Here is a 21,834-nt window from a genome sequence, read left to right as displayed (position 1 = left end):
AGCAGCCAGCAGCTGTCTGAGTGAAGAAATGCCTCTAGCTTCAGTGGGCCAGAAGCAAGAGGCAGAGCTGAAGCCCAAGGTTGAAGAGCTTTCACCAAGCCCCTAGAGCCTGGCACTTTGAACTCAGATTTAAAGCCTTCAAAATTGTAAGAGAATAACTCCTGTTTGTTCAAGCCATCCCATTTGTGGCATACCCCAGTCAGAGTGGCACTAAGTAACCAGAACAGTCTGCTTGCAAGGTTGGTCATTGGTTGGTGTCTGAGAACTTAGATTTCAGGAAGGTTCCTTCACATGGGTCTGCCACGAGCCAAGGGCTGACTCAATGGCTGCTAACAACAACAACTCACCACTGACTGGGAAGAGTGGCTTGTTGTGCCTTAACTGGCTGTACAATGTGCTTTATGATGAACCTGCTTTCCTCTGGGAGTCTGGGATTTTGGTATGTGCCAGGCAGTGGGTGCCTTTGTGATCAGCCCCCAAAAAAGATGCTTGTTCTAGGTTTCCAATGATCATTCCTGGTTTGTAACATTCCACACATGTTATCACAACTCTTTCTTGGGGGAATTAATTGTATCCTGTGTGACTTCCCTGGGCAACAACTTTTAGAGGCTCATATCTGGTTTCCCCCAGACTTTACCCCCATGAATCTCCCCCTTTGCTTATTTTTGCTTTCTGTCCTTTTACATAGCCATCACAATTTTATGCTGAGTTCTCCTAGGGAATTGTCATACCTGGGGGTGATCTTAGGGACCTCCCAATACACAAGCATACCTCTGGAGTCAGGCTTCTGGGATCCAGTGCCAATTGTACAACTTACTGGCTTTGTGTGTCATTCAGGTTCCCTACAGGACCCAGATGGCCACCTCAAGCTGAGGACTGAAGGACTCTTTAATAAGGGCTACTTATAAAGGTTTAGGAGCTCTTGTAGCACAGTGCCTAAAGCACTTGACTGCTAACCAGATGGCTGAAGGTTCAAACCCACCAGCCACTCCTCGGAAGGAAGATGGGGCAATCTACTTCCGTAGTGATACTTCCTTGGAAACCCAAGGAGGGGTCGCTATGAGTCGGGTCCGACTTGATGGCACACAACAACAACAACAACATAAAGGTTTAGGCAGCACTTCAAGACTAAGATGGACTAAGAGAAAAGGCCTGGTGATCTACTTTCAAAAATAAGTCAGAGATGAGTTTTGATTTGGGTGAAGAAAAAGGCAATGTACCAAATGTGAGTGATCAATATAGTGGCATTGAGGAAGATAAAGACATAGAGAGCTACGTGGGAAGTACAGACAACAAAGATGAACCCTTTCAGACATATAATACGATGTGCTCAGTGAAGGCAAATACGGGTACATGGGTGGATAGATGGGTGGACAGGCTGAAATATTAGGTATCTATATGAAGTGGAGAGTGCACCCAAGAACATGTATAGGGTTGGCAGACAGTGGTCCAATAACTTTATGTGTATGATCTGAATTCCCAGGTGTATAATGGGGCTGACAAGGGGCAAGGTTTTAGTCACTGCTTGGCCACTGACAGGTACCCTGAGGGACCGAGTAGTTGAACCTGTGGGCTCAGGACCATAGTCACAGGGGACATCAAGCTCAATTGGCATAAAATACTACACAAATCATTGTTCCACCTTCTACTGTGGCTAGTAGCCACTGAGATCTTAAAAGCTTGCAAGCTGCTGTCTAGTTGCAGCGATGGGTCTCTCCTCGTCCAGGGCCAAGAAGAGTGAAGAAAACCAAAAATTCATGGAAACAATCAGTCCTAGCAACTGGTACACCATCCGATCTGTAGCCTATATGACTATGAGACCAGAAGAAATAGATGGTGCTCGGCTACTACTGTCAACCACTTGGAAGAGGATCTTTGTAGGAGATCCTGGATAGACACAGGGAACAATGTGGAACAAAACTCAAAATCATTTGGGAAAAAAAAAAAAGTGGGGAACAGGTTTACTGGCCCAATGGAGCCTGGTGGAACCACTGAGACTATGGCCCCTAGTTGTCCTTCAGGTCTGGAATTGAACACACACCTGTAGCTTCCAGTCAAGCAGTAGACAGGCATACTAATTGAGCATTTATCTGAGGTAGATACATACACTCCTTGGAGAGAACAAGTAAGAGAGAAAGAAGGACTGCTAGGCACAGGGAGACAGCTCAGGGGGTAGAAGTGCATGGAGGGATGGTCACAGGGAAGCAGTACCTATCAGGAGGAAGTGGGAGAGGAGATGTTGCATTGTGCTAAATAGTGGTCAATGTAATGAGACAAAATGTATGTGATCTGCTGTATGAAAAGTGTATTTGCTCTCTAAATTTTCACCCAATCACAATAAAAATAAAAATTAAAAAAAAAAAAAAGTCAATGAAAGCTAATAGATCACAATGTTCCAATCTATGAGTGATCATTGAGATAGTTCAAGATCAGGTAGCATTTTGTCCATTGTGCATAGGGTTGCCATGAGTTAGGGCCCAACTCAAAAGCACCTAACAAAAACAAATATATGGGCAGGGTGTAAGAAAACCATTGGGAAATAGTGCCAATCCTAGGCAAGTGGATAGCTAGTTATTAGCACATCTAAGTGTGAAGAATCTAGGTGGAGGCAGGGACCAGGAGAGAGAGGCTTATAAATGACAAGGGCTGTCTGACAATATCTGTGGCCTAGAGATACAGCCAACCCCTACTGACCTGGTAGGGAAAGGACCAGGGGAATAAACACCCCTGAGCACACACACTCTGTCCATGCTTCTCTCTCCTGCTAGTGCTTCCCACTGGCCAAATCCACTCAGAAGCCAGAAGACATTGAGGTAGTCTCTAGAGCAGCACTGTCCAGTAGAACTTTCTGCAACAATGGAAATGTTTCATGTCCTCACTGTCCATCACAGCAGCCCCTGGCCACCTGTGGCTTTTGAGCCTTTGAGTTGGAATTTTTAACTGTATTTAATTTTAATTGAACTTCTCAAAACTCTTTTTTCTGCCTACAATGTCATTTTCACCACCTCCGCATTCCTATATTCTGCCCATCTGTCCACATGGAGCTCAGTATCACCTCTTTCAAGAAGCCCACCGTGGAGGGAAGGACACAGGAAAGAGGTAGCTGGGGCTGAGGCAGAGCTGTTACATTGTGGGAAATTGCAGTCAATGTCATGAAACAAAATGTGTATGAACTGCTGTATGGAAAGTGAATTTGCTCATTTGCTCTGTCAATGATCACCCAAATCACAATAAAAAATTTAAAAAAAAAAAAAATAGGAGAAGAAGTCCACCATGGATCCTCACGGTAGCGCACTCTTTTCTCTCCCAACATGTGTCCTATTGCCCTGGTATTAGAACTCCAACAGGTTAGCAAGTGAATGGACTCTGGTGCAGAAAGCAACCTTATTTTCTATTAATCTTTATCCCATTGCCCTCCACATTCCCTTCTTAACTTGTTCTTCCTTGGTTCCGAATACAATCTTAGATATTCTTGGAAGAAGGAATCTGGTTTAGTCGAATTTCAGAACTTTAAACTCTCCCCTGATTTGGAAACATACAACAGAATACCCCAAACCAAACCCAGTGCCATAAAGTCAATTCCAACCCATATCAACCCTATAGAACAGAGTACAACTGCCCTATAGGGTTTCCAAGGCTGTAAATCTTTATGGAAGAAGACTGCCTCAATCTTTCTACCACAGAACAGATGGTAGGTCTGAACCACATACCTTTAGGTTAGGAGGCAAATGCCCTAACCACTGTACCACCAGAGCTCCCTTCAATAGTCTAAAGGACTGCTTTCCCCCATTTTTTTCCCTTCTTTTTCAGTTACTCCTCCCCTCCTCCCACCCCCTGCAGTAGAAGGGTGGGTTGGGAGCTGGCCATAGCTGACCAATGTAGCCTGGCCAGTATGGTGTAACCTTGCATAGATGCATTTGGGTATTCCAGATGCTGCTTCTCTCATGGTGGGCATTTCTGGACTTCTTGCAGCTCTCCCTGCCTGTCATCAGAGAATACAATATCTGGTTGACTGCTCAGAGCTTCCTCTGTCAGCCCGTGGTTTCCAGGAGACTCTACCAGCTCTATGTGAACAAGTGCATTTAGCAACAATGATTCTTAAGAATAAATAGTCTCATGACTGAAAACATAGAACCTGAAGGTAAATGCTGGCTCATTCCATGTCAGCCTGTTTATTTTTTTCTTTTTTGTCACAGCACTTAACCATTAGTTTATTATCTGCATGTGCTCACTTTACTGTAAGCCCAGTGAGGGGAGGGGCCATATCTGTCATGTTCACAATTTATGTCCAGCTCCTGACCTGGTGCCCAGCACACAGTTGTTGTGTTGTTATGTGCCATTGAGTCGGCCCCTATTCATCGCGACCCCTTCTTAGGTTTCCAAGGCAGTATCACTATGGAAGTAGATTGCCCCATTTTCCTTCCAAGGAGTGGCTGGTGGGTTTGAACCACCAGCCTTCTGGTTAGCAGTCAACTTTCTTAGGCACTATGCTACCAGAGTTCCTCAGCACACAGTAGTTATATGATAAATACTTGTAGAATGCACGAGTAAATCCTTGCCATATTACTTCATATTCCAGAGGTCAGTTTTCTCACCTATAAAGAAGGCATAATACTAGTGAGCTGCCTTAGGGCACTGTGTGAGAATTGGGTAAAGTCAAGTCCATACGCTGTCTGCAAAGATTCATGAGCTGGTAGTGGTTGGCAGCTGTGGGGGTGGTCATTACTGTTATCAGATTGACTACAGATGCAGTTTTTCATGTGACTGTTTCTCATTATGTTATCATTGTTTCATGGCCTTTCAAGTCAAGCCCCAAATAATACTCTTTCAGGAAAGAGAGAGGGAGAGAGATGAAGAAAGGGGAGTGGAAGGGAGTAGAAGGAGAAGAGAGAAGGAAGAGGAGGAGGGGAAACAGAGAGAGAGAGAATGAGAAGAAAGGAGAGAAGACAGAGACGAGGAGGAGAGAGAGGGGAAGGAAAGCAGGGACGGGGGGGGGGGCTTAGAGAATGGGAAGAAGGATGAAGGATGGATGGAACGACAGGCTCTTGGCTTTTATTTATTTGATTCCTTCCCTACCTGGTCATGGCAAAGGTGTTTCCAGAATGCAAGAGAAGGCAAATGGCCTGACTTTCTTCAATTCACCTCCATTTGTCAAACCACACACGGGTCCCTGTATGCCACATTTTTTGGCAAAGTGTTGTCATAGGGAGGATCCTCGATACTGTGTGGTTGAGGTCCGTGCTGGATGGCCACCCCCTCTGTCTTCCATGAGCCTTAATTCCAGCCCCAAATCCTGTTCCCCCGTCGAAGAGAAGATGGCAAAGCCGGCACATGAAGGCTAATGGGCAGGTGTGAAGTTCTCCCCACCCTCATCTTTCAATTTCACACGTGTGGCATGGCTACACATCATGCAGTAAGTCCTCCCTTGCCCCCAACTGTACCCCTATTCCATCCCCAGGAATGTTGGAAGCAGAAGGTACACATAAGAGACAATAAATTAAAGCTAATCAAAGACAGGCCTTGGGTAAGGAAGCAGCTGGGGAGCCCCGGGGAAGCTCAGCCGTGTCCAGGCTGCTTGAGATGTTTGGAATAACTTAAAGGCACAGTCTTCTTGGAGCTTCACTGGGGAGGGCCAAACAGGCCCGACCCTGGAACAACCATGAAGGAACAAATCAGGTAAAGGGGAGATACAGGCACTAAGCCGGGACAGAGGGATGCTGGAGGGCATTCTGAAGAGCAGCCAGAGGCAGGAATACAGGAAGAACTGAGCCAGCTCCTGAAGTCTCTGGTTGCCCACAGCAACCCATTTACTGTGGTCATTTGCATAATGTTGCAATTGTCACTTGCTGTGTGTCTTCTATTACAAAAGAAGCCCTAGCATCAAAGGCACAGACTGTAACTATATAGGTTAATTCAATCTTCATTAACCACTGGCAAAATAAAACCCTGTATAATCACCTACTTAACTTGAACATGGAGTAAAGAGCACTATTTGGTATATTTCTGTGGACAGATGACTTCAAGCTAACCACACCCTAATCCTCATAGTAACAGGATGGGTGTGTACCAATGGACACTCGCTCTCTGACTTCAAGATCCCAAAGTACCAGATGCTAAGTCAGAAGGTGATTGGTCTCCTGTGAAAGCTTCACAGGTAAAAGAGGCAGCAAGACACAATGCAGGAACTTAGTTCTTCACTCTCTGGGGGGCCTTGGACAAGTTTGGGAGCTCTGGTGGCATAGTACCTAAGGCATTTGACTGCTAACCAGAAGGTTGATGGTTCAAACCCACCAGCCACTCCTTGGAAAGAAGACTGGGCAATCTACTTCCTTAGAGATACCACTTCAGAAACCCAAGGAGGGGTTGCTATGAGTCAAAATGACTCGACAGCAGTGAGTTTGGTTTTCTTTCTGGTTTTGGACAAGTTGTTCAATACCTTTTAGCTTGATTTCCTCCTCTGTAAAATGAGAATAACAAAAAAAAAAAAAAAAAAAAAAAAAAAAAAAAAAAGAAAAACACTACTTTAAGGTTGTGGTGAAGATTCAGAGAGAGAATACACGTAAAGCTCACCAGGCAGCCTGGCATATTCATTAAATGTGAGTTACCATTATTTTATTATTGTTGTTAGTGCTGCCTCCATCATATGACATTGTTGTTTCTGTTAGCTGCTGTTGAGTCAGTTCCAACTCATAAAGACTCTATCTACAATAAAATGAAGCTGCCCAGTCCTGTGCCACCCTCACCATTATTGCTATGTTTGAGTCCATTGTTGCAGCCACTGTGTTGATTCATCTCAAGGAGGGCCATCCTCTTTTTCACTCATCATGTGATACCACTATCCCCTAAAGACCACACTTTTGTATCCAAGAAGATACAAGACACATGAGCTCTGGAATTTTGGGGAAAACCAATCCAATGTCTCTGCCTGAATTTACTGATGACTTCAAATAGCTTACCTAAACTTTTTAGGACATTAACACATAAACTTCTGGGCAAAATAAATGCATCTGAGAACCAGATTTAGCCAACTGATTGGATATGAATGGCAGTGAGACAGTCTGTGAGCCAGGTTCAATTCACAAAATAAAAGATGAGCCAGATCTTTATTGGAGAAAGCTCTGTCACACACACATACATGGATACACATATCACATACAAGCGTTGTTCTGTAATTGAAGGATGCTCCCTGTTTGCATCACTGTCTGCACCTGCACAATATCGTTCAGGTAGGTAGAGCTTCTTCAAACTAGAGGAATCAAATTTCCCTTCTCTCTCAATATTACCATTCTACTATTCAACTTCCATTCTCAAAGTCACTCTATGGTCCAAGAAAGGTGCTGGGCCACCAGCCATCACAATGGCATTCCAGGCAGCACAAAATGGGGTAGGGGAAGGCAGGTCATTCCACTCAATAGCTTTTTCACTCAGTAAGCATATGCTGTAGGTTAGAAGGAGCAGGAGGGCTGTGTTACTTCTCACCTGGACTGTAGCAACAGTCTCCTGTCTAGACTCCATCCCTCCTGTGTCTCCCTTCGATCAAGCCTCTATAGCACTCACTGCAGATTCCAGTCCATCTACTCTCCTACCCCCACCTATACGGAAATAGCCCTTAAGAGACTCCCAGGGATTGGCTCTCAGCCCAAAAGTAGAAAGACCTACATGCAGAACACTTACCCCAGGGAGATGCACCCACATACCCTAGGGAGATGCACCCCTTAGATCAATCAATCATGAGACACCAGAGGGGCAGCACTCACATAGAGGGAAAGCTGGACAGACAGGAGCACATAGATAAGAAGGGCCCAGGGAGGGGATAGTCACAGGGAAGGCAGGGGAGGAGGGTTTTTCATGGTTGGGATGGTAATTGGGGCTGTGAAATCAAATGTGCATGAACTGTTGAATGTAAAACAAGTCTGCTTTGTAAATTTGCACCCAATGTGCAATAAAGAGAGAGAGAGAGAGAGAGAGAGAGAGAGATGTAAAAGAGAGAGAGAAAAAAAAAAAAACTCTCTTATATCTTTAAAAGTAAAATTCTCACTGGCAACCTTTTTCCTGATCAAAAATGTCACCTGGGACTTCTAGTAAAGAGACAGATTTCTGGGCCTTATCTTAGACCACTGATCAGAATCTCCAGGAGAGGATCCTGGGAGCCGGTGTTTCTAAAATCTCCAGGTGGGTTTTTGAGAAGTGTTCTAAAGTGGAGGTGGGTATGCTCCCGTGCACACCAGAATCCTCATTAAAAATACAGACACACCCAGTTTTCTTTCAGAAAGTCTGAAGTAAGCCTGAAGATTCATTTGTGTTTTGAATAAACACTCCCAGCAGTGGTGATGACGACCAGAGTCTGAGAACTTCAGCTCTTAAGTTTCAGCTTAAATCCTACCTCCTTCTTCAAGCCTTCCCAAATCAACTGCATCCACAGGCACTCCCCTGTACTCTGAGGACTGTTCTTAGGTATAAGAACTCAGCAATACCTGGCATGTAGTAAATGCTCACCAAACATGAACTCTTCTGATCTCTGTGGAACCTATCCTTGTCAGCCTTCTCTCCAAGCAACTTAAGCTTGATTGCCTTTCAGCTGCTAGATGGTGTGCCCCTGGAAGGCAGGCACCTCTTCTGAACTCCCGGTGCCTCCCCTACAGCATCTAAGGGACTATTCTGCCCTGAGGAGGCACTCAACAAGTGGATTTTACATCAAATTAAGGTGATATTTTCTGAAAGGTTTGCTTGTGGATCCAGAATAATTTTTATATTTATCACATTGATTGTAGGCCAAAGTTCCCTGCCTCTCTCTTATTCTGTTCTTATAGATGGCTTCTATGATGCTATCATAGATAAATTTCATCTCTTTAAAAACTTCAATGATACACGGGTATATTATCATTATATAAAATACCTAAATAATAGAGATACCATGAAATGTTTCCTTAATCATTGACTCAGCATCCTAATCCTCTCTACCAGAAATAACTATTATTATTAATTATTATTATGAGATTGAACCATATGAAAGTGCCAATATGAAATTACCTGTTAAAAGGTAATTTCATAGACTCAATTTAACAGATTAATGTGTATCCTTCCAGAAATCTCTTCTGTGGTCAGTCAGTATGGTGGTTTTCAAAACATAGCCATAAATTCTTTATACTCTTGCCTTTAAGAGGCAGGGTCTATGTCCCCCTCTTGGATATAGATTGCCTGTGATTGCTTTGACATTGGAGTATGACATTAGTAACACTATGTGACTTCTGAGGCTGGGTCATAAGAGAACATGCAGCTTTTGTTTGTTCACTGGAACACTCACTCTTGGAGCTCTGAGCTACCATAACAGAAATCTGAGGCTGCCATGTTGTAAGGAATACCAAAGCACTTGGAGAGGCCATGTGCAGATGCTTCAGTTGACAGTCCCACTTAAACCCTGTCTGTGTCATCCTAGCCCAGGAGACAGACATGTGAATGAAGAAGTGATTCCACCCTCCAACCATCTGAGCTGACCTTGCCTTTCAAGCCTCCAACCTGAATCCCAGATATTGAGGAGTAGAAATAAGACCCAGGGTCCTGTGTGAATTCCCAATCTACAGAATACACTGATGTAATAAAGTGAATATTGCTTTATACCATTAAGTTTTGAATGGTTTGTTATTCAGTAATAGATAACCAAAACTGTAGGGTAACACATTTTGAAGGAACCCTGGTGGCACAACAGTTAATTTCTCAGGTTTTTAACTGAAGGGTAAGTGGTTCAAATCCACCCAGCAGCTCAGCAGGAGACAGACCTGCTGATCTGCTTCCGTGAAGATTACAGCAAGAAAACCCTATGGAGCAGTTCTACTCTGTCACGTGGTGTCACCATGAGTCAAAATCAACAGCATCCAATAACAATACTCTTTGAGCATATACCAGTTGTTGTCAAATCACCTCCCACTCATGGTGACCCCAGATGTGTCAGAGTTGCAATGTGCTCTATGTGGTTTTCAATGGTGGATTTTTCAGAAGTAGGTAACCAGTCCTTTCTCCTGAGGCACCTCTGGGGGAAGTGACTCTCTGTTAGAAGCTGAGCATGCCAACTATCTGCACCACGCGTTACTTCTTTAAATTCAACTATGCATGCTCAGAGAAAAGAGAGGAAAGTAGGGGTGGGAGAAAGCTGTTTTTTGTAAGTGTTGTTGTTGTTGTTATATGCCATTGAGTTGCACCCGACTCATAGACACCCCTCCTTGGGTTTCCAAGGCAGTATCACGGGGGAAGTAGATTGCCCCATCTTCCTTCCGAGGAGTGGCTGGTGAGTTTGAACCGCCAGCTTTCTGGTTAGCAGTCAAGTGCCTTAGGCACTATGCCACCAGAGCTCCCAGTTTTGTAACTATAATAGGCAATTCCACTCTATGGCCATTACACCCAATAAGTTTAGGCCTGAACGAGAAAGTTGTTGTTGTTATGTGCCGTCGAGTCGGCCCCGACTTATAGCGACCCCTCCTTGGGTTTCCAAGGCAATATCACTACGGAAGTAGGATTGCCCAACCTTCCTTCCGAGGAGTGGCTGGTGGGTTTGAACTGCCAGCCTTCTGGTTAGCAGTCAAGTGCTTTAGCCACTATGCTACCAGAGCTCCTGAACGAGAAAGAATGGGATATAAATCTGCTATTCCAGTGGTTCTCAGTCAGGAGAAGTGCTGCCCCCTAGGGGCCATTTGGACATATTTGGACGAATATTCCATTGTCCTAATGAGTGAGGGAGAAGCTCTGGTGGCATATTGCCTAAGGCACTTGACTGCTAACCAGAAGGCTTGAGGTTTAAACCCACCAGCCACTCCTTGGAAGGAAGGTTAGGCAATCTACTTCCATAGTGATACTGCCTCGGAAACCCAAGGAGGGGTTGCTATGAGTGGGACCGACTTGACCATAGTGAGAGTGAGCGAGTAATAAAGTGAAGGGAGCTCTGGTGGTGTAGTAGTTAAGGCATTTGGCTGCTAACCAAAAGGTCGGTGGTTCAAACCCACCAAACACTTTGCAAAAGAAAGATGACACAGTCTGCTTCTGTAAAGATTTACAGTCTTAGAAACCTAATGAGAGTCTCTATGAGTCAGAATCAACTTAATAGCAGTGAGTTTAGTTTTTGAATGAAGTGAATGGCAGTGGTAAACACTCAAGGCAGACAGGCTAAATGTCCATCCTGCACTGTCCTATGCAACACAGAATCATGCTGCCCTAAATGCTTAGACGACTCTGTTGTTAAACATGGTTTAGTCTCAGTTGCAACAGGCCTCTTGTGGTGTGAGCATCTTAAAGATATATATTTCTTTTTATTTGAACACTGTGGTCCCTAAATGCACGATGTCATCTTCTACAGATGCTTGAGAAAACAGTAATCTGCTGCAACACAGGAGGAAAGAGAGTTGGGGTGAACTTTGTAAAAATGGAATGCCCAGCTCCAAAGTGGCTCTTCCCTAAGGGATTTTAGAAATAAATTTTGACAGTGTACAATTATCATCTTGCTCACTGGCTCGCCTAGAACCTCTCTCCCATGTGACAATAAATTCTACTATAAGGAAATATATATAGATTCCATAAATACATAGAAATAAATAATGTTTATGGGGTTGGTTTTTAAATTATAAATGGTATACATTAGTCGATCCATCTCATAGCAACCCCCCTTGGGTTTCTGAGGTGGTATCTCTACGGAAGTAGATTGCCCAACCTTCCTTCCAATAGATTAGTCATATTTTTACTACACTTCTTAAAGCTAACGATATGTTTTTTCCTACATATTTTTGGAACATTCATTTGCTGATGTGGCATGACTCAAAATGAGAAGAAACAGCTGCAAGCATCCATTAATAATCAAAACATGGAATATATGAAATATGAATCTAGGAAAATTGGAAGTTGTCAAAAATGAAATGGAATGTATTAAGATCCATATTCTTAGTATTAGTGAGCTGAAATGGACTGGTATTGCCTATTTTGAACTGGACAATCATACAGTCTACTATGCTGGGAGCAACAAATTAAACAGCAATGGCATTGTATTCATTGTAAAACAATAAAAGAACATTTCAAGATCTAACCTGAAGTATAATACTGTCACTGATAAAATCCTTATGCCTACAAGGAAGACCAGTTAATAATACTATTATTATAATTTATACACCAACAACTAAAGCCAAAGATGAAGAAACTTAAGGTTTTATATATACATATACACACATATATACACACATCAACTTCTGCAGTCTGCAATTGAGCAAACATGCAATCAAGATGTATTCATAATTACTGGTGATTGGAATGTGAAAATTAGAAAGAAAGAAGCATTGACAGTTGGAAAATATGGCCTCGGTGATAGAAATTGTGCTGGAGATCACATGAGAGAATTTTGCAAGACCAATGACTTATTCATTTCAGGTATCTTTTTAAAACAATGTAATAATTAAACGATGACTGTATTTATGGACCTTGCCAAATAGAATATGCAGGAAACACATCAACTACATCTGTGGAAACAGACAATGGAGAAGCTCAATATCATCAGTCAGAACAAGGCCAGCAGCCAACAATGGAACAGACTATCAATTACTCATATGCAAGTTTAAGTTCAAGCTGGAGAAAATGAAAAGAAATCCATGAGAGCCAAACTATATGACCTTGAGTATAACCCACCTAAATTTAGAGACTATTTGAAGAACAGATTTGATGCACTGAACACCAGTGACTAAAGATGGGACGCATTGTGGGATGACATCAAGGACATCATCCATGAAGAAAGCAAATGGTCATTAAAAAGATAGGAAAAGAAGAGAAGACCAAACTGGATGTCAGGAGAGACTCTGAAACTTGCTCTTGAATGGAAACTAGCTAGGGCAAATGAAAGCAAGAATGGCCAGACTTTGTCCCTTGTACTTTGGTCCTTGGAGAAGGATATCATGCTGGGTAAAATGGAGGACCAGGGAAAAAGGGGAATACCCTCAATGAGATGGATTGACACAGTGGTTGTGATGATGGGCTCAAGCATAGCAAAGATTGTGAGGATAGTGCAGGACTGGACAGTGTTTCATTCTGTTGAACATTTTGACTCACTGAGTCAAAACCAACTCAAGGGCACCTAACAACAATAGATGGGCACTTAGTTTTAGTACAATTTTCTGCAATCACAAATAATACTTTAGTGAAAATCCTTATCCTTGAATTTTAGACTCACCTGCATGCATTTTTCCAGGATAAGTATCCAGGTAAAGAATTGGTGGGATGAATATTTATAATCTTAACAGAGTGTGCCAGGTTACCCTACAAAATACCTGAGCTAATTTCCATTCTCTTGGCCAGTGTTTTAGGATATCCTAATTGTCTCTGAACATCTCTGAGCCACTTATTCAAAGATGTCTGAAAGAAAATGAAACTAAAAAACAAACCCACTGCTGTTAAGTCAATTCCAATTCATAATGGTCCTATAGGACAAGGTAGAAGTGCCCCACAGAATTTCCAATGCAGTAAATTTTTATGAAAGCAGACTGCTACATCTTTCTTCTGCAGAGTGGCTGGTGGGTTCAAACAGTCGAACTTTTCTGGTTAGCAGCTGAGGGCTTTAACCACTGCACCACCATGGCTCTTTCTCAGAAAGAAAAGTAAGTATACTTTCTTTAACTATTGTATCAGGCAAAGAGAGAAGGAACTAGTTCAAATAAAAAATTTAATTATTTAGTCTCTGCTACAGTGGCTCACAGAGTTGGATTATCCAATAAGCAAGGTAAACATGGGTTCACTTGTGCTTACTTACTAATATACAGTGAACATTTTCACATTTTTTCACCACATCAACGATTCTGCTTCAAGATATGGCTGGCGTCTGTCTCTCTCCCGACCCCATTCCATTTCCTACAATATCAAAGCCTCTTTTCAAATTTACAATTCTTGAAAGGGACAGAGTACCTAATAAGCAAGGTAAGCATGGGCTTACTTGTGCTTACTAATCTGTAGGAAACAGTTTCACACTATTCGCTGCAGATTAGTTGTTGTTGTTATGTGCCATCGAGTTGGACCCGACTCATAATGACCCCTCCTTGGATTTCCAAGGTGGTATCACTATGGAAGTAGATTACCCAACCTTCCTTCCAAGGAGTGGCTGGTGGGTTTGAACCACCAGCCTTCTGGTTAGCAGTCAAATGCCTTAAGCACTATGCCGCCAGAGCCCCTAAATAAGCCTGTGCTCACCTTGCTTATTGGGTAATCCACCTCTGGTATCATATAAAGTTGGTATTGGTGGCATAGTGCCTAAGGCATTTGACCACCAACTAGAAGGCCGGCAGTTCAAACCCACCATCCATTCCTCGGAAGGAAGATTGGGCAATCTACCTCCGTAGAGATACTACCTTAGAAATGCAAAGAGGGGTTGCTACGAGTCAGATCTGACTTGAGAGCTTTTTTTTTTTTTTTGGTATGAGTCAGAATCAATTTGATGGCAGGGGTATGTACATGTATGATGGTTCAGTTGTAGAGTTATTTCCTTCATGTGAGAGACTGGGTTTGATTTTGGCCAATGTACCTCATGAGAAGCCACCACCTGTCAGTCACTGGAAGCTTGCATGTTGATGCTAAAGATTTCAGCAGAACTTCCAGACTAAGACAGACTAGGCAAAAAGGTCTGGTGATCTACTTCCGAAAAAACAGCCAATGAAATAACCCTATGGATCACAAGGGTCTGACCTACAACTGACATGAGGATTGAACAAAACCAGTGTTTCATTTTGTTGTGCTTAGGGTCACCATGAGTTGGGAGCCTACTTGAAAGCAGTTAACAACAAATGTAGCAAGCACTGTGCTGGGGGGTTCTCCAATATGAGATGGCACACCCTTTATCCTTGCTCACAATCTCTTCTGAAAGCAAAACTTACATTTTATTCATTAGAATTAGAACAAGACAACATAGGAATATGTGTTCCAGGCGTCTGAGGAGGGAGAGATGACCATGGATTCAGGTGGTAGCGAAGTCTTTCTAAAGGATGTGTGCCCCACACCGAGTCCCAAGAGATGAGAGAAATTTGTTTATATGGAAAGGAAGAGGAACAGAGTTCTTGATGAGTGGTGACTGGGATGAGACACAGAGACAAGCAGCAAGGCAAGATGATGCAGGGGGGAGTCAGCAGGGCAGATGCCCAGTGTGATGATGGGCACATTGGAAACGTGTTTGGTACTTGGGGGTGTTGATGCAGTGATGGTGTCTGTCTTTCTAAGAGAGGGAGGGAAGGGGAGAAAAGATAGCACATGGCTGGGTAATTTATGCATCGTCAAAGATATACATAGCCAATACAGAATAATACAATGAAACTAGTTCAGAGAGATACCTGAATAGGATTATTCCCTAAACTGCATCTTTAGTGATTTTAATAGCACAGAAAAACGAATTTCACAAAGTACATTACCCAACACTTACTTGTTAATCAATGCAAAACCTGTATGAATGTGTTGGACAGCTACTCAATCAGGAGATACAAAGTTGAGGTGAGAAAATAAAGGACAGAGGAACCATGTTTTCAGCCTAAATCCTTTTATAAAAAATAAACTTGTGTGTGTGTGCGTGTGTGTGTATGAAAGTATACCTACACCTTATTATGAAAAACTTACTTACATTAATTAATAGAAGGTTAGAAGGGAAAGGTAGAGAGACAGTTGATATTGCTGTTGTTGGGTGTTGTTGAGTCGATTCCAACTCATAGCAACCCATGTGCAGCAGAATGAAACATTGCCCAGTCTTGAACTATCCTCACAATTGTTGCTATGCTTGAACCATTTTTGCAAACACTGTGTCAATTTGTCTCATCGTGGGTTTTCCCCTTTTTTGCTGACCCACTCCTTTACCAAGCATGATATCCTTCACCAGGGACTGGTCTTTTCTGATAACATGGCCAAAGTACAAGACACTGGCCATTCTCGCTTCTAAGGAACACTCTGGCTGCCCTTCTTCTGAAACAGACTTGTTCCCTCTTGTGGCATTCCGTGGTATATTCAATATTCTTTGCCAACATTGTAAATCAAATACATCAAGTCTTTCTTTGGAATTCCTTACCCATTGTCTAGCTTTTACATGCAAATGACCCTATTTAAAAGATAATGGCTTGGGTCAGGCACACCTTAGTCTTCAAAGTCACATCTTTGCTCTTTAACACTTTAAAGAGAACTTTTGCTGCAGATTTTCCCAATGAAATATATCTTTTGATTTCCTCACTGCTGCTTCTGTGGGTGCTGACTGTGGATCCAAGTAAAACAAAATCCTTGGCAACTTCAATCCTTTCTCCATTTATCACGATATTGCTTATTGGCCCAGTGGTAAGGATTTTTGTTTTCTTTATGTTGAGGTGTAATCCTTATGGGAGACTGTCGTCTTTAAACTTCATCAGTAACTGCTTCAAGTCATCTTCACTTTCAGCAAACAAGGTTGAGTCATCCGCATATTGCAGGTAGTTAACGATTCTTTCTCCAACCCTGATGCAGTGTTCCTCTTCAAATAGTCCCAGCTTCTCATATTATTTGTTCATCATACAGATTGAATAAACTTTGACCAAAACCAAATTCACTAGCATCGATAGAGTCGATTCAAACTCATAGTGACCCCCATTGGGTTTCCAAGGCTGTAAATCTTTAAGAAAGCATATTGCCCTATCTTCCTTCCATGGAGCAGCTGGTGGGTTTGAACTGCTGACCTTCTGGTTAAGAGCCAAATGCCTTATCAACTACACCACCAGAGCTCCTTACAGATGAAGTATGGTAAAAGGATACAATCCTGATGCACATCTTTGTTGATTTTAAATCATATCCCATCCCCTTGTTCTGTTCGAACAACTGCCTCTTGGTCTATATACAGGTACTGCACAAATTAAGTGTTCTGGATTTCTCATTCTTTGCAATGTTATCCATAATTTGTTATGATCCACACAGTCGAATGCCCTTGTATAATCAATAAAATACAGGTAAACATCTTGCTGGTATTCTTTGCTTTCAGGCAAGATCCATCTGACATCAGCAATGATATCCCTCATTTCATGTCCACTTCTGAATCGGTTTGGATTTTTGGCAATTCCCTGTCTATGTACTGCTGCAACAGTTTTTTAATTATATTCAACAAAATATTACTTGCATATGATATTGTTTGATAATATCTGTATTCTGTTGGATCACTTTACTTTGGAATGGGAACAGGTATGGATCTTGTCCAGTCTGTTAGCCAAATAGTTGTCTTCCAAATTTCTTGGTATAGACAAGGGAATGCTTCCAGTGTTGCATCCATTTGTTGAAACATTTCAACAGGTATTCTGTCAAATCACAGAGGCTTGTTTTTCACTAATTCCCTCAGTGTAGCTAAAGCAAATGAAGAAATGATGAAGTTAAAGAGCTAAGCAGATTTTGAAGGGTTGTTCAAGAAGACAAAAGAAATGTATTATAATGAGAACTGCAAACACCTGGCATTTGAAAACATAGGGGAAGAACACGCTCAACATTTCTCAAGCAGACAGAACTGAAGAAAAAAATTAAAGTCTCAAGTTTCAATATTAAACAGTTCTATAAGCAAACAACAACAACAACATAAGCAAAATATTGAACAACACAGGACATATCAAAAGAGGATAGAAGGAATACATAGTAACTGTACCAAAAAGAATCGGTCAATATTCAACCATTTCAGGAGGTGGCATATGATCAAGAACTGATGGTGTTAAAGGAAGAAGTCCAAGCTACACTGAAGGAGCTCTGGTGATGTGGTGCCTAAGGCATTTGACTGCTAACCAGAAGGCTGGTGGTTCTAACCCACCAGCCACTCCTCGGAAGGAAGAGTGGACAATCTACTTCCATAAAGATACTGCTTTGGAAACCCAAGGAGGGGTCACTATGAGTCAAAATCAACTCGATGGCAGTGAGTTTTTTTTTTTTTTTTTTTTTTTTTTTGGTTACTCTCCATTCAAGAACAAGTTTCAGTGTCACTTCTGACATCCATTTTGATCTTCTCTTCTTTTTCTGTCTTTTTAATAACCCCTTTGCTTTCTTCATGATACCATCCCAAACCTCATCTGGTCTTTAGTCATTCTAATGCAATGCATCAAATCTATGTTTGAGATAGTGTCTAAATTCAGGTGGTATATACTCAAGATTTCACTTTGGCTCTTGAGGACTTGTTTTAATTTTCTTCAGCTTCAGCTTGAACTTGTCTATGAACAATTTATGGTCTATTCTGCAACTGGCCTCTGGCCTTGTTCTGATTGATGATATTGAACTCCATCATCTTTTTCCACAAACATAGTTGATTTGATTCCTGTGTATTCCATCTGGTGAAGTCCATGTGTATAGTTGTCATTGATGTGGCTCAAGGAAGATATCTGCCGTTAATAATTTGTCGGTCTTGCAAAATTTGATCATTTGATACCTGGCATCATTTCTATCACTAAGACCATATTTCCCAACTACTAATCCTTCTTCTTTGTTTCCAACTTCCTCACTCTAATCAATAGAAATTATCAATACATCTTGATTGCATTTTTTATAAATTTCATATTGCAGAAATTGGTAAAAATCTTCAGGTTTTTCATCATTGACATTAGTGGTTGGTGAGTACATAAAGCAATAATCACATTAACTGGTCATCCTTGTAAGCATACAGATACTATTCTATCACTGATAGCACTATATTTCAGTGTAGATCTATCCTCTTCAACTTGTCATGGCTGCCATAGTAGAACATACAATTTTCCAATTCAAAATGGCCAATTCCATTCCATTTCAACTCACTAAAGCCTAGGAAATTGATCTTCAAGTGTTCCGTTTCATTTTTGACAACTTCCAATTTTCCTTAATTCATATTTTGTAAATTCCACATTCCAATTATTAATGTTTCTTCTCATTTTGAGTCATGCCACATCAGCAAATGAAGGTCCTAAAAGCTTTACTGCATCCATATCGAGTTTGACTCTACTCTGAGGAGGCAGCTCTTCCCCAGTCATATTTTAAGTGCCTTCCAACCTGAGGGCTCATTTTCTGGTACTATAGCAGACAATGTTCCACTGCTATCCACAAGGTGTTTACGACTAATTTTTTCAGAAGTAGACCAGCAGGTCCTTCCCTGTCTGTCTTTGTCTGGCAGCTCCACTGAAACTTGTGCACCAAAAGTAACCCTGCTGGGATCTGAAATATCAGTCCCATTGCTTCCAGCATCATAGCAACATGCAAGCCACCACAGCACAACAAACTGACAGACAAAATGTTCACAATTGGACCAATAAGCAACATTAGAATAAATAGAGAAAATAATGAAGTTGTCAAGGATTACATTTTACTTGCATCCATATTCAATGCCCAGGGAAATAGCAGTCAAGCAATTAAATGACATATTGCATTAGGCAAATCTGTACGAAGACCACTTTAAAATTTTAAAAAGCAAAGATGTCACCTGGAGGACTAAGGTATGCCTGACCCAAGTCATGGTATTTTTAATTGTCTCATATGTGTGAATAAGGAAGATGGAAGAAGAATTGATACATTTGAATTATGCTATTGAGAAGTAATATTGAATATACCATGAACTGCCAGAAGGACAGACAAATCTGTCTTGAAAAAAGTAAAGCCAGAATGCTCCTTAGAAGCAAGGATGGTGAGAGTCCATCTCACATACATGTTATCAGAAGGTACCAAGCCCTGGAGAAGAGCATGGTAAAGTAGAGGGTCAGTGAAAATGAGGAAGACCCTCAAAAAAGGATGAATACAGTGGTTGCAACAATGGGCTCAAACATAGCATAATCAGGAAGATGGTGCAAGATCAGGCAATATTTCATTCTGTTATATAGAGGGTCATTATGATTTAGAACCAACTCAACAGCACCTAACAGCAACAGTAACACCTGAAAACTAGAAAACTGGGGGAAAAAATATAAAATCTTTTTCAAATATTGGACAACAAGTAGCATAGAAGAGTTATACTGGAAGGAAGAGAAACAAATGAGATGAGCTCTACAATCACTTTAGCTTTCTACCTATTTGGAGAGAGTTTCTACACCACAAAGAAGCAATGGGGAACCAAACAAAGGCTGATGGTCACACTGAGTGGAAGAAGCAGAGTTTGTGTTCAGCGAAGTCAAGGTAGCTGACACTTAATTGGCAAACTTCTAGAAAGAGGAAAACTACACAGCAAAGAGCTCTGAAAGTTTGCAGAGAGGTCAAAGTTTGAGTCTTTGACTGAGTATTGATCTGTGCACATATGAGAAAAACTGCCCAAGGCCACAAAAGAGCAGCCAGAAAGAAGTAGGAAGAACAACCTATGGTTTCTATACAAAGGTGAGAATAATTTATGTTTCTGAAAAACAGTATGAAAACATGGGGTACTGGACAGAATTCTTGAACAGTTATTGCCCCAGCAGTAGGAGAAAATTAGCCCTAGATTAAAGATTGCTCAGAATGCACCCTAACGTAGGATAAAAGCCAACCTCAAAAGAGTCAAACTGATGCCAGTAACTTAACTGTGTCTCAGGGCAATGACAAATAAAAGTTAAAGAATCACAACAAAATCCAGCAACCAACAGTAAAATATACACAGTGTCAAATATCCAACAGAAAGTTATCAGAAATTAGAATAAGTGGGAAAATAAAACCTACCACTGGAATAAAACTCAATCAATCTGAACAAACCCAGAAATGGGCAGAGATGATAGAATTAACAAACAAGGGCCTTAAAATAGCTATTACAAATATATACCACCTGTCCACAAAGACAGAGGACAATAGGAGTAATAGAAGCTATAAAAAAAATAAAAGAAAAAGGAAAAATTAAGTCACTCTCTGAAGAAAACCAAAGACACATGGAAACAGTTAGTCCAAGGGACTAGTGTACCATGTGAACCTCAGCCTACATGACCCTGAGACCAGAAGAACTAGATGGTGGCCAGCTACTACTGTCAAGCACTTGGAAAGGGATCAGTGTAGGAGATCCTGGATAGAGTGGGAAAAAAATGTGGAACAAAACTCAAAGTCATAAAAAAAGACATCAGAATAGGCAGAAAGACTACACAGACCCTCTTCAACAAAAAAAAAAAAAAAAGGGAGGGAACCAATTAACACAGATACAAAAGATAATGCTGGACCCCTGAACTTTGAAGGGAAAGATATAGAAGTGGACTAAACTCCAACTAGCAGAAGAATATGCATGAAAACACCAAAAAAAGAGACATAAGGAGCTGCAGTCTGGCAGTGATCCTGATGGCATAGACAGCTTGGATATTGCCAAGTGGTGTTAGCACTTAAGAATTAACCCAAAAATCAGCCCTGCTAGCCAGGAACTTCACAGAGGACTGCTCTGGTGGCTGGTGAATAAAAGGGGAAGCAGTGAAGAAGAAGGAGGGCTGAGCTGTGGACTTTTCCCTCTCCAGAGGGTGCAGCCATCTTGAATGTTTACAAGTGGTTTGACCATTTTGAATATTTAAAGTGACAGCATTCTCCCAGATTCTTAGGGACTAAGAACAGGTTCCACTTGCTGGGAACCCGAAGGACATTCCGGATGCTGACAAATGGAAAGGTACAACATTCCCCTTGTTACTCTTATATCCCACACCCTCTTGGTGAATGGAGGTGTGGCCATCCCTCACTCCCACCTACATTCCAGGCCAGCAGGAATTCCATCCCAGTCTCTGTGCTCAGATGGATCCTGGGTGTCCTACCCTATCCAGCCCAGATTTTTTTTTTCTTTTTTTTTAGTTTGTTTTTGTCTATTTTAAAACTACTATTACTATTATTACTTTTGTCATTTTTATTATTATTCTTTATTCTTCCCTTCCCAGGTTCTAGTTTTCAGCTTTTTTTCTTTTCCCT

The sequence above is a fragment of the Orycteropus afer genome, unplaced genomic scaffold (assembly GCF_000298275.1).
Source record: "Orycteropus afer afer isolate SDZICR_OR568_19922 unplaced genomic scaffold, OryAfe1.0 scaffold00288, whole genome shotgun sequence".
Lineage (NCBI taxonomy): Eukaryota > Metazoa > Chordata > Mammalia > Tubulidentata > Orycteropodidae > Orycteropus > Orycteropus afer.
The sequence above is the reverse complement of the archived record's forward strand: the minus strand, read 5'-3'. Positions refer to the sequence as shown.